At 41.8% G+C, this 14594-nt stretch overlaps 1 long non-coding RNA gene and 1 other non-coding gene across 4 annotated transcripts in view; one reads left to right on the top strand and one right to left on the bottom strand.

Moving 5' to 3' along the window:
* The window catches only part of LOC117873254, a 322619-nt gene that overhangs the window by 149129 nt on the left and 158896 nt on the right, over positions 1-14594 (bottom strand). The window lies entirely within an intron of this gene.
* LOC117874018 lies at positions 11207-11308 on the top strand. The gene has a single exon (XR_004644869.1). It is a non-coding gene; the product is annotated as a U6 spliceosomal RNA (small nuclear RNA).

The raw sequence follows: 14594 nt of genomic DNA, 5'->3' as shown, positions 1-14594 counted from the left end.
GTTTGAGTGTGGGAGGGGGCTCAGAGATGCGGCAGGAGTTGGAGTGCGGAGTGGCACTATCTCGGGGGGCTCCCTGGAAGCGGCTGGCATGTCCCTGCAGTTCCTAGGGGCCAGGAGTCTTCGCACACCACTCATGCTCGCAGGCGCCACGCCCCACAGATCCCACTGGCTGCAGTTCCCGGCCAATGTGAGTTGCGGAGCCAGAGCTCATGGTGGGGGTAGCGAGGGGAGCGCTGGCCTTCCCTCCCCCTAGGAGTTGCAGGGACACGCGGACCCGGGTAGGTAGACTGCCAGCCCAACCAGCGGGGGTTCCAGGCCACATGCCGCCACCACCCCCTACCCTCCCCCCCAGCCTGGGTCGCGGGCCGCATGCTACCACTACTCCCTCCAGCACCTGTGGCGCCCCTGCCCCTCCCTCCAGAGTACCCCGTCCCAAATTTTAATTAGGGATATATAGTACAAGTCATGGACAGGTCATGGGCCATGAATTTTTGTTTACTCCCCATGACCTGTCCATGACTTTTACTAAAAATACCCATGACTAAAACGTAGCATTAATCATGGGCAATTTTTAAATCAAGAATGGATTTATTTTTCAAAGGTATGCCTTAGCTCAAATAGGAATTATTTTGGGTAAGTTCTATGCCCTGGGCTACACAGGAAGTCACACTAGATCACATCAATTAATTTCAACAATACCAATTTATGGTATTTCACTAAGCATACTAATATTTATGAAGGAGGATTTTTGTAATATTTTAAAAAGGAGCTTAGAGGTCAGAGTATATAGAATGACACCAACTATCCATTTTGAAACCATCTTTTTTTTTTAAACTTGTTAAATAAACAATAAATCAACTCCTGTTTTTCTTCCAATGCTGTATGTTTTCTTGGCAGGGACTAGACTGCAAAGCCTATCAGAAAACAGATAAAGGAAGAAGTAAGGATAAAACACAGCAGGGGAACAGTCCCCAAGGCTGATGATTTGAACACAATTTAGTTTACAGTTAACTCACAGCATGACATTTGTAATGTCCTTTATCACCTATGAAGCTGTTTTCTCATTTCTCATTATCATTACACATAACAAGACAAGAAAATATGTATCTGTGCAAAATGTAAAAATATTTGCACATGAACACACAAGACAAAAATATGACAACTTACATTTTAAAATGAGCTTCTTCTTTACACTCTAAAAAGAAAAATATAAAGTTACCATAGGTAGAACAGGTATACTGATCATTTTTCAAATACCAAAACTTTTCTTCTTTGCTTTTAATCTTCTCCCATCACGCTCACACCACTTAGCAATAGCTATAAATATTTTTCTCACTACACTTTGTCCTCATTCTAACCAAAATGCTCCAATTTTCGCTTTTTGCTTTATTTTCATTTTTAACACACATTACATTCTTCTTTAATTTTTTTGGCCCTCAGGAGTATTAGACTGACACAGAGTTTACGGCACAGAGCGTGCTGCTCCTACTAGGTGGCCATAACAATGGACAAAGAAAGGGAGTGTCTGCAGCACCACACTTGTCCTGCAGAAAGAGCTATGGAGCAGCTCCACCTATGATGGGGTTTTTTGTCGATGACTGGAGGCCTGAAGTAACTGTGTAGGAGAAGCAGAGTTTTGCTGAGTCAGAAGATAAGCAGAAAAACAACCAGCAAAAACTAAAAGTACAACTAAACCCCATATTACTTCAACTATCCCTAGGAATAACTGAAACTTTTGAACAGTCAGGGTTTCAGGTAATCTAACTAGATATCTATATAAATTTTTGATTTGAGAGACAAATCTAAATGTCCAAAAATTGAGGTTAAAATAGTTGGAATTTACTTGTATCTAAAGTACAGATCTGATGGCAAAAATTCACTGTTCATGTTCTAATTCCTTCTGAAGGCTTATATTTATTGTTCTCTTATTTCTACTCTTTTTTTCTTCCTTTTTAAGATGTTCAATCCCATGTTAAGCCTTTCCACCCCCATTCCCACACCATTGCTCCTGCTCTCTGAGCTCACAGACAGGCTCTCTATTAGTGCTATTCTCAGCCTGAAGGAATGTTAATTGTTATAGAATTTGCACTGTAAATATCAATGTCATAAAGCAGAGTTGAATAGCAGAAGCTAAAAACACATTAGGTTTGCATCCAAACGTAGAGCAAATCTGGAAACCAGAAATTAAACATGGGGTTTTTTGTTTGCTGGTTAATTTTGGGCTCGGAAAAAAGGAAAAATAGCATATGTATGAAACAAAACAGAGAACAGGATGAGGGGCGGGGAAAAAGTACAGTGGGATGCAATGACTAGATTAAACCACAAACAAATCCTGGCACAGATTACATTCCAAAAGATCGCTGTTTCACAAAAACACAGAGTCCCAACTCACATAAAAATGGGGAAAAAAATCTGTTGGCTTGTTGGTTTTCTAGATGATGTATAGTTTAAAAGGTTCCCTACCTTTTAAAGATTAAAAGACAAACTTCTATTAACAAAAACATTGGAGAGGCTGTACGCAAGATATAAAGAAATATTTGCTGGCATCCAATTTTCTAGCCAGCCAATTTTTCTATTAGGGTAAAACTCTCCAATCTACAGTGCAACTCTTCTCTGCATATTCTGCACCCATTCCATGCATGGAACTCCTGCTGTCATCAATGAACATTCCACGCAGGAAACAACTGCAGGATATGCAACCAAATTATCCATTACAAATCAAAGAGGATGTTGCCTTTGTTACTGAGTTTAAAATATTGGTGGAGGAACTTATAATTTTCTCTGTAAATTAGGGTGACCAGATCACCAAACTAAAATATCGGGACACATTGGGGTACGATCAGTCCCACCCACAATCCACCCCCCCCCCCCCCCGGCTCCCCCCCCCCCCCCCCCCCCCCTCTCCCCCCCCCCCGCCCACCTCTCACCCCTATGGCACCGAATTCCCCTCTGCTGGGTGGGTGCTCGCCCACCCACCGCCTCTTTCCGACCCTGCTCCGCCCTCGCCCCGCCCCCACTCCACCCCCTTCCCCCAAGTTCCCACCCCTGCCCTGCTTCTTCTCCACCACCACCTCCCCTGAGCGCGCTGCATCCCCGATTTTATGGGGACATCTGGTCACTCTACTGTAAGTTGGGAAATTAAACCTGTACATTTATATTAGTCAGAGAGAAAAAGAGAACTAGACCTAAAATTTATTTTGTAGAATTTTAATACTAAACTTAAATCCTCATTTTGAGTGGTCCATAGTTTATTCATCCTTTTTTAATTGCCTTGCCTGTATTGGCACACTGTTATTCCAGATTTCTTTCTTTCTTTTGAATGTTATCAAATTAAAGCTATAGAGGAGGTGTTTGGGAGTGGAGAGGAGAGGAGATTCAGTTGTGGCCAGAGGTGATGCAAAGAACAATACACCATTCAAACCAGTTTCTACCTAAAATCAACTACGCTCTCAGTATAAGCTCTGGTAATTTCAGTCAAGGAACCATTATGAACTAAAGCTGAAAAACTTAATCAGTAGGCATGAATGCTAATCTAGCCATACAGAAGTGTGGTTACTGCGTGAGTTGTTCCAGATAGTGTGTGTCCTCAGAAGTCTGCTGTGATCTCACTGAGCAGACAGAGACAAGACAGCAGTGCCAAGAGCATTGGTGGAGTCAGCAAACACAAGCACAGAGCAAAGACTCATCAAGGACTCCACAGGAAAAAAAACAATGAGTACAAAAGTGGTTTGTCTGGTGGAAGACCCGATAGTTAGAGGACAGCCCTTTTTAAACTCAGTGGAAAAGACACATATATACAAGGCACCAGCATAATTACAGAAGCCACTATGCCAGCCTGCCAAGCTGGACTGATGTGGCCTTTTGACCGGGTTTTATTCTTGGATTCAGTCTTCATCTTCTACCCTCCTCCCCCCATCACAAAATCAGTTAGTAAATGTAAGCCTTGTATTGTCACAGTGGTTGTGTGTGGTACCACTTTCTCTTCGGAGGTATTTCTATCTGACAGTCTAAATTCTCCACTCCAGTTTGGCATATAAGAACTCCTTTTGATGAAAAGAACTCTCACTATTCTGACTTAAGCTTTAAATGTTTAAAAAAAAATCTTCCATCCAGACTTCCTTGTTTTCCCAAGTAAAGGTCTGTCACTTAGTCTAGATTGTATTCAGCAGAAGCAGAATAATCATATAATTTACCATGAAAATCTTTTTTCATCATCTATGTATAAAACATTGCCTTCTATATGGTACCAAGGAAAAAGTAAAACATTAAAACACATGGATTGTGATGTTCAATAATCACTCAGAGACAAGGTGCTTGACAAAGATCTGCTTCATACAGTGTCACAGTTCTAACTGCCTCAGTTACATAACATGAGCTTCTTAAAGGTACAGTTCCCCACATTGATGAATGGATGTTTTCCTTAATTTAGTCACTACTGTCGCTACTGAAACTGATTAGCATCTAATGATTTGGTCTAAATCATTTTTAAGAAGCCATAAACTTGGACACTGATATAAGACCTACACGGGAGATCCACCTATATCATTATTAATCACACCTGATTGTTAAACTCTATGCCCATCATATTTGTGTGTATCCCAGGAACGCCTACACAAATAAATTGACTCAGATTTGTGATTTCCTTCTAATGAACTTGAAAGATTTGGAATCTATTTCTTTTTGGATACATTGCTTTGGAATATTCAAGTGATGGTGTGTTGTTCTCACTTTAATCTGCATAAAATATAGTAATCACTTAACATAAAAAAATCTGTTACCTAGTGTCACATTTTTCAAAGGGACCGCAACTTGATGGCACAATTTTTTGTATGTCCATTTTTTCCACTCAATTTGTTTGTACACAAAAACTGTATTTCCAAATGTAAATTACATAGGTAGATATTAAATACCCATTTTGTATTTAATGAACTTGAGAAGAATGATTTTAGAGACAGCTTTTGAAAATTTGTCCATGAAACTTTAAGATAGACCCAAATGTAGCTTATGTTTTGCAACTAAAATTTAGAAGCAAAATTCTTACTGGAAAAAGCTTTGTGGTTCTCAGTTTCCCACATAGTATTATTCACCAAGTAGACTGCAAGCAATTAAACAAATTGAAAAGTAGTAAATCACAAAGCCACTAGTAATGTTGGAAACTCTGTGGTCAAACAGATATCGAAAAATGCTAGTTGTCACATCCAATACAAGAAGTGTTTAGTAGTGCACTGCTACTACAGTACAAAGATGTACACACCATATCATTCAGTCTACACACTTCAACTCTTCTGAAGCAAGACTCAGGCTAGAATACAGTAAATGGCAGTGTATATGAATTTGATAATCCCTTCATAGCAGAAACTTCAGTTAAGCTGCATTTAGGGTTCCCTCCCCTCCCCCCAACCAAGCAGCATAAATCCAAACTGTCGGACAAGCATAGCAGATTTTCACATCTCAGGGTATGTCTACACATCAAGCTGGGAGTGATTCCCCGCTTGAGGAGACATCCTATGCTAGCAATCAGAGCTAGTGCGCTAAAAATCAAATGTAGCCACAACAGCATAAGCGGCAGGAGGGGGTAGTCCCCAGTACATACCTGGTATCTCTGATAGGCATGCACTCAGAGCGGCTAGCCCCTCCCATCACTCAGGCTACACTGTATTTGTAGAGCACTAGCTCAATGAAAGCTAGTGGGGTAATGTGACCTAGAGCTGGGAATCACACCCCTAGCTCAAAGTGTAGACAGAACCTTAGTCAAGCCTGGTTTAAGATAAGCTTCCCACACAGATGCTGAATCCTGTACTTCGTCCCATATGGAAGAAAAGTATAGCAGAAGCCAGCATTGCAGCTCCCCACCATAATTTAAGAAGTTTTTGTAACAAAGATGTCTGGACACTACAGATTAGCAAGCAAGAAAAAGCAGTAGTTAAAAGAATAAAGCACTTCCGTAGCCTTTCTTGCAATCACTAAACTTGCCCATAACGTGATACACAGGCCTGAAATGACTGTCCATCCACTAAGGCAGAGCTTCCCTATCTCTTCCTAAATGATGGCCTCACTTCCTTGTATCAGGGATAGAAAAGTAAAATGCATTTCTTTTGAATACAAAACTACTGCCCTGCCTAAAGCATATTACATCCTCATAGTTAGGAAGGTGTGCGCTAAATTGGCATTCATCAATATCTCACTCTTCTTAGAAGCAATATGTTTCTCTTCAGTTCTCTTCCTTCAAACAGTAAAGGAATTATATTTCTACTATTAACATCCCGGAGCTCTATGAACACAAGATTTTCTCTTGGACACTACTTTTCCGGGGAACACAGTGCTTATTTACAAGAGAATCTTACCTGTCCAAATCCAAGTCCATGCTGAGACATCAATGCCATCCCCACAATGAACATCTCTCAGCACTGGCAGATCAGTTTATTTAAAGCAACACACTATTTTGCATGCATCAGTGAAGTCACATCAACAACATTATACAAATACATTGATATTGGCTAATCCATCCATATTAACCACCACATTTTTTTCCAAGCCACTTTTTTATTATATTATTATTCCTGAAGTATTTTATTCACATTGTAAAGACAGAGAATCAGCCTGTCTGGTACTTTCATCATATCACTTGCACATAATCAGTTCTACCTGATAGCCCAGCTATCTTAACTTTTCCCTTTGAAAGGATGTTGGTTCAGCTTGTTGTTATATAGCCCTGTCTGAAGCTGCCCAGGCTAGTCTTAAAGAAGGAGAGGAGAAGAAATGCACCTCTTCTTTTAGGCTTTGTCATAAAACATGAGACAGCAGAAGGGTAGAAGTAGCAGGGGACTCTTGGCCCAGATATGAAAAAAAAAAGGGCAATTATTTTAGTCCTCTTCTCATGTCACTTTGTTTGTTAGACCTGAAGGACTGAAACCCATCCAAATTCTGCAGTCTTCACTAAATCCTTAAGCAAAATTCCCAAAGACTTTAATAGAATTTTTGCCTGGAGTAAAAAGTGTCAGATTTGGCCCAATTATTATGAGGTTTGTGGTAGGCTAGGATAGGGTGATTTTAAAGTAAACTTACATTTGGTTAAAAAACAAGAGAAAACCTTATTCCTATTTCCATGCAGCACAAAGCAACACATGGAATGGTTCAAATGAAAGTGAAGGGAGAGCAATAGGGAGGAGGCATTACGCTAGATATTTAGTAGCCTTCCAGCTTGTGTTGGAAAGGACTGGGGTAACACGTGTTAAGAAGTTGGAAGTGGAAGGCTCAGATCTTTCAAGGACTTGTGCATATTTTCAGGGCTAGGCTTGTAAGGGTTCACAGGGTTTAGTAAGCTTTTCTGCCAACTCTGCCAAGCATGAAGCAAAAGCAGATAACCCCATCTTAACCCAACTTCAAGCAAACCTCCCCGCCCCACACACACACCACCCGTCCTTCCATTAATGAGCGCTTATCTAAAAATGAGCTATGAAATCTCTTCAGTCACAGCTCATTTAATGCATTTTTTATAAACTGTTCCATATCACTGGAATGCTGTGTCTCAGCATCCCACTATACACCTGGATTGTTAAAAACAAATAAATATATGGCAGCGTAAAGAGTGCTGAGGGTTGATTTCCATCAAGCCTTTACTAATGCATCATAGGATTTCTACACATTGAATAAGGTATTCCAGATTTCATTACTGTTCTCTGCTTCTAAGATAAACAATACCAAAAAAGTTCCTTGTGGGACTTCTCAAACACTGGTGGGCCTCTCACATGGCCAGACTGAGCGATTAGGCATTTAGTTAAACTCTTAGGATTTCTTCTCTCCCCTCAGGTTGTTGTCCTTTCCCCTAAATGTGAACACAAGCTCACTGCAGTGTCTGACAAAGACCACCCAAGCATTAGCCTTCATTTCTCGCCATCTGTTGGCCCAAGATAAAAATCTAGACAAAGGCTTCTTTATTATTTTACCCATAACTTGCTAAACCTTCACCTGTCAAACATGGGCTCAGTCTTTAAGCACCTGTAGTATGTGAAGTAAGGGAAATGAACCTTTGGCATGGAAGCAACTTGAGTATGTAAAATCAAATCCAACAAGAACACCAGAGAACTGGAATCTACAATTATTGAGGCACCAGAAAACCCAGTTCTCAAAACGGGAACTAGTGGGGACTATTCGTTTTTATCATACTTTGCTAATTTGTTACCATAGGACATCTAGCAATATTTTTCTTTAATAACATCTCATCAACTCCAAATTACTAACTATGAATATTAAACAACCACTTTTCATTCAGATACTTTTAGTGCTCCTGCTTTGGCTTGCAGCAAGAAAGAAAAAAACCACAGAAACTGAAATGGAAACTCTAGGAAGAGTCTTTTAAATACACAAGACATTTGCAAATCAGCATCTCCTTCTACTTCATCACCTCGGGTGTTGATATAAGGAATGACGATGTAAGGACACGACAAAACATCCCAGCTCATGATAAAATGCTGGTGAATTATGAAAGTCATTACTTAAAGCTGATCAAACGAACCTTAATGAAACACTGTACTCTCTCTTCCCTTATGTGCCATTAGCATCCACATATATTGCTAAAACTACCTTCATGACAAATTGGGACATCTCTCCTTTGGGTATAATTACATAGACTGCATTTGAATAGCTGCTGATGGGTGATAAAAACAAAGTAAAAACCATTGGCTTTTATTCTGACATTTAACACCACTTCCACGTATAGAGCCATCTTCTGCACAATTGTGTTAAGAGATCACATTCTAATTCTCATTGCTTTGCTCAGTGAAACAAGTTAAGAATCCTTAATATAGTAATCTATTAGTCCTTTTTACTGAAACGAAAGCCATGCTGTGGCACTGAAATGGTAAGAGAATCATTTGAAATGACATGGAGACTTTTTTTTTTAAAAATCCAACCTCTGAATTTATAGGACTTGAATCCACCGATTCTAACGAGGACCTTCTTAAGGGCCTGTTATCATATAGGGAGTTACAATCGTACACTGAGTTCAGGCTTTAAACTATTTTTTTCCCAAAATTTCCAATTTCTATACGAAGTCCTGTCTTTGACCTAAATTTCATTAGGCACTTTGAGGCATCAAGCATGGGAGTGTAATTTAGGATGCTTGCTTATACAGAAGTAAGTTTGCGACATCTAGAAGTGAAAGAGGAGATGGGGGCCGAGGGGTGGTTAAAACTGCTTTTGAACACACACTAGAGATAGAGAACATTGATGGCTATAAACTGCAGTGTAGACTCCCTGCTTATAGGAAGGAGAGGTTGACATTGGGCCTGGCTAAGTACGAGGGAAGGAAGAATCTTTGTTTAGTAGTGGGACACTTCCACTACCAAAAACACTACATTATACAAAATAGAGCTGGTCAGATATCTTGCAGCAGAACGGTCTTCTGTCAGAAAATGCTGATTTGACTCAATCAAAATGTTTTAAGAAAAATTATAGATTTTGTCAATTTCTTTTTTTTACACAAAAAATCAAAGTGCTTCATTTTGACTATCATTTATTATATATCATTGTCAAAATGTTTCAACATATGTGCTATAAATTATGATATGTAAGTCAAAATGAAGCATTTCAACCTTATCAAAATGAAATGTTTTGAAAAGGTCATCTCAATATTTCCAAAATTATTTTTTTCAGAATTTTTGTTATGCAGGAAATTTCAACTTTTCATTCCAATTTGGGGAAAAGGAAATATTAAAATGTATTTCCCACGAAATGAAAATTCCAAGTTTCCGCCAGCTGAATGCATAGCATGAAAATTTTACTCTCTCCAGTGGCAAGCAGTTAATTCTCTGGCTTTGTCTTCACTGACACAAAAGGTGTTGTTTTTTGGGGAGGGGTGGGGGGGCGCACAAGGGGGGACACACACTAATCTCAAGATAACAAATACCAAGTAGTTATTTCACTGTAAAATCCTAAATGGAGACCAGGCACATGTAGCCTTTACCGCGAGATAGTTAGGCAAGATCAATACTATAGCCCCTGCCTGTGGTTAACCTTGCCTAGTTTACCTCATAATAAAACTAAAGTCCCTTGTCTCCACTATGTTTTTAAAGCAGCATAGCTAACACACATTATTTATCCCACAGTAAAAAACACTTTTGGGGGTGGAGGCGGAGAGGGGTTAGTGAAGACCTAGCTTCTCTGGCAACCAGGGACCTACACTACTGTGGCAGTAGGGGCAAAGTGAAGTTTGCAAGATTCTTATGTTCAAGTCTGCCCCATGTATTGGAAGCAGGAATGAAACTGATCAGATTGGTGTATATTTCGTTCTTAAGTATGGTAGTGTTCTGATGCTTTGCAAATGAAAGAAAAAATTCTATTTCCGCTTCATCACCCAGAGCAGAAGTCCCTGCTGCTCTGACTGTTGCACACAAGAAGAGCTGGTTGAAAATATTCACAAAACTTTTCAATGTCCATACTTATATTTGGAATTTCCAAATTTTTCATCTAAAACGGGACAAATTTTTTGTGAAAATTCTCATTAAATATTTTTCAGAACGAAACAGTTAGCAGTAGAATAAAGAAGAAGAAGAAAAGTCTTACAACCCCTGCACAGTCCCAAAGCCTTTGACAACTGTCTCTCATCCTCACACTTTTCTTTTGACAGGAATGATCCTGTTCAACACACCCATATTTTACACAGTACCTTGCATACAAAATGTATCTTAACATGCTTATTGACAAGCTTAATATAAACTCTAAAGGAGGGACTGAAGAATTAAGAGGTATAGAAAAGTGAGGAAATATATGGGTTCAGATGAAACCAGGAAATAGATGAAGAAGCAGAGATGGAACAATACAGAAAATTTAGAAGCTGAGGTTCCAACTGCAGCCATAACTTGGCCATATCATGTATTTGACATATGAAGTATTTTTATTATAGTTTCTATTGTAATATATGGGCCTCAAACTCATTGTATTCACTGAATTTTTTCACGTAAGGGGCTATGTTTAATCCAAACACTAATTTTAGCTTTTATTTGATCTATTAAAAACATTCACTTTTCTAGTTAGTATAATATTCCATTTATTGCTGCAGTGGAAGTGTAGCTATAAACTGGGGAGACTAAAACATTAGGATCACATCCTGTGAAATTCCCACTATATTTGTGTAACACTAAGGCGTTGTCCACACTGGCACTTTACAGCGCTGCAATTTTCTCACAGTAGTTCTTTAACGTGCCTTGTACTCGCTTCAGCAGCACATATACTAAAATTGGAACAATACAGAGAAGATTAGCATGGCCCCTGTGCAAGGATGACATGCAAATTCGTGAAGCGTGGTCATGGCAGAGAGCTCTCCCAACGCGCTAAAAAAATCACCTCCACGAAGGGCTCGGCTCCCAGCGCTGGTGCACCATTTACACTGGCACTTTACAGCGCTGAAACTTGCTGAGCTCAGGGAGGTGTTTTTTCACACCCCTGAACGAGAAACTTGCAGTGTTTAAAGTGCCAGTGTAGACAAACCTTTAGATTTAACGCATTAAGAGTGAATTTCACGATTATGCAGAGTAGGGTTGTCAACTTCCTAACTGCTGAAAACCAAACACCCCTGCCCCACCTCTTCCCTCCAGGCTCCACCCATGCCCCAACCCTTCCCCTGCTCCCCTTCCTCCATTATTCACTTTCCACTCCTCCGTCTCCCAGGACCACAGGTGAAAGTAAAATTGAGCTCTTATCAGTATGGGGCCAGCTCTGCAACCCCCCCCCCCCCACCCGGTTCCCGGAGGGGACGTGGCCTTGGGCGGAAGGGGTGGGGCTGGGGTCAGTGTCCCCCAGCCAGCCCATCTGCGCTGTCTGGCCCACGCCACCCAGGGCCCCAGCAGCGATTTAAAGGGCCCGGGGCTCCATCCGCTGCCGCCGCCCTTTTAAATCGCGGCCCCGGGGCAGCTATTTCTTTTGCGCCCCCCCCCCCATTGGCGGCCGGGGGGTGGGCAAAAGGGGCAGTGATGTTAAGGCACTGCCGCCGCAGCAGCACTTTAAAGTCAGTGGTATGGGCCGGTACTGGCGGTTACTTTTTACCAGTACACTGTATCGGCCCGTAACGCCTTACTTTCACCCCTGCCCAGGACTCACCTGCTTCCTGCAGAGCCAGGCTGAGAGGAGCTGATGTGCACTATACCCGCCTGCCCAACTGGGGCACAACAGGGTGGAGGGGGGTTGGTCCCCAGAGCAAGGGGCTGGTCTCCATAACAAGAGGCCAGGGCAATTAGGGCACAGCGGGGCAGAAGGAGGGGTACATAGGATGCCCCCCAGGAGATGGCACTTACCTCTTGGAGCCCAGTCCAGAAGCCAGCCACTGTTCTGTTAGGCATCAGCAGCTGAGCAGATAGTAGTTCCTCCATGTGGCTCCAGCCGCAGCTGCTGCTCTTTCCCATGCACACACACCCCCAATGTTGGAGGCCAGTTACTGCGACTTTTAATGTCTTGTCATCTGTGCTGACCAGACACTGACAAATTCTCTTTTCGACCAGACATTACGGTTGAAAACCGGACACCTGGCATTTCTGGTGCACAGGGCTAGCAAATGACCTATGCACCATGTAAATCCCATCTAAGCTTTATTTTGAGCCATAAAAGGGTTCAGCCCTTGTGGCACACAGGGGTGAATTTAATCCCAAACGTAGTTGCTGTGTACATAATTGTAGCAAGAGTCTGACCAACTCCATGTGAGAGGTAAGAGAGGTTCCTTCTCTCTCATAGTTCAGAACACAGCAAAGGACTGATCTTTTTTATGCACATGAAAGATGCAGGCAGACTGAGTCAAACACAACCATCTTGCCGTAAAGGAAAAAAAAGGGAATTCCTGCCCACCTCTTACAGTAAGTGGTTCCAGCTCCGAACAAATCCCCAGAAAAAAGGTGAAATCTCATTTAAAAAGGGGGTTATATTTTCATTCTCTGTAGACGTTATTTTGTTTCTCTCATGATCATACGATTCAAACATTTGGAGGCTTCTCATTTTCTATTTGTGTTCTCTTTTTATTCCTATTTGAGTCATTTGTGCCTGTGTGTTCTCTAGCAAAAAAACAGAGGTATTCAGAATGAGGGTTCTTTAGTGATTCAGTACCAATCTAGGAATGAAGAAAAATTTTAAACCTGACCAGAAAATGTCAATGAAGTTAACTTATTTTTATCATTGCCTTCTGTGATGAGATAACTGGCTCTGTGGATATGGGGAAAGCAGTGGACGTGATATATCTTGACTTTAGCAAAGCTTTGGATATGGTCTCCCACAGTATTCTTGCCAGCAAGTTAAAAAAGTATGGAGTGGATAGAAAGCTGCCTCGATTGTCGGGCTCAACGGGTAGTGATCAACTGCTTGATGTCTAGTTGGCAGCCGGTATCAAGCGGAGTGCCCCACGGGTCAGTCCTGAGGCCAGTTTTGTTCAACATCTTTATTAATGATCTGGATGATGGGGATAGATTGCACCCTCAGCAAGTTCGTGGATGACACTAAGCTGGGGGAAGAGATAGATACGCTGGAGGATAGGAATAGGGTCCAGAGTGAGCTAGACAAATTGGAGGATTGGGCCAAAAGAAATCTGATGAGGTTCAACAAGGACAAGTGCAGAGTCCTGCACTTAGGACGAAAGAATCCCATGCACTGCTACAGACTAGGGACCGAGTGGCTAAGCAGCAGTTCTGCAGAAAAGGACCTAGGGGTTACAGTGGATGAGAAGCTGGATATGAGTCAGCAGTGTGCCCTTGTTGCCAAGAAGGCTAACAGCATATTGTGCTGCATTAGTAGGAGCATTGCCAGCAGGTCAAGGGAAGTGATTAGTGATTATTCCCCTCTATTAGGCATTGATGAGGCCACATCTGGAGTACTGCGTTCAGTTTTGGGCCCCCCGCTACAGAAAGGATGTGGACAAATTGGAGAGAGTCCAGCGGAGGGCAATGAAAATGATCAGGGGCCTAGGGCACATGACTTACGAGGAGAGGCTTAGGGAACTGGGCTTGTTTAGTCTGCAGAAGAGAAGAGTGAGCAGCCTTCAACTACCTGAAGGGGGGTTCCAAGGATGGAGCTTGGCTGTTCTCAGTGGTGGCAGATGACAGAACAAGAAGCAATGGTCTCAAATTGCAGTGGGGGAGTGTGACGGGTTGGATCACAGAACTCCCCTTGGGAGCTGCCACCCGATGTGCCAAGACTACCTCTGCTCCTGCTCTCCCTGCCAGCTCGGGACCCCAGAACCCTGTCTTGGTGAGCTAGACACGCCCGTCTGCTCCAACAAAGACCCAGGGTCTGAATTACTTGCCCCAAAGCTGCCGGCTTACCTGAAAGCAGCTAACAGAAGTGTTCTTGTCTAACACTCCGGTGCCCAACTCGCAATGGGGCTAAACCCAAATAAATCCATTTTACCCTGTATAAAGCTTATACAAAGTAAACTCATAAATTGTTCGCCCTCTATAACACTGATAGAGAGATATGCACAGCTGTTTGCCTCCCCCCAGGTATTAATACATACTCTGGGTTAATTAATAAGTAAAAAGTGATTTTATTAAATACAGAAAGTAAGACTTAAGTGATTCCAAGTAGTAACAGACAGAACAAAGTAAGTCACCAAGCCAAAT

Source organism: Trachemys scripta, chromosome 2 (genome assembly GCF_013100865.1).
Source record: "Trachemys scripta elegans isolate TJP31775 chromosome 2, CAS_Tse_1.0, whole genome shotgun sequence".
Lineage (NCBI taxonomy): Eukaryota > Metazoa > Chordata > Testudines > Emydidae > Trachemys > Trachemys scripta.
Note: the sequence above shows the minus strand (reverse complement) of the source record. Positions and strands in the feature narration are given on the sequence as shown.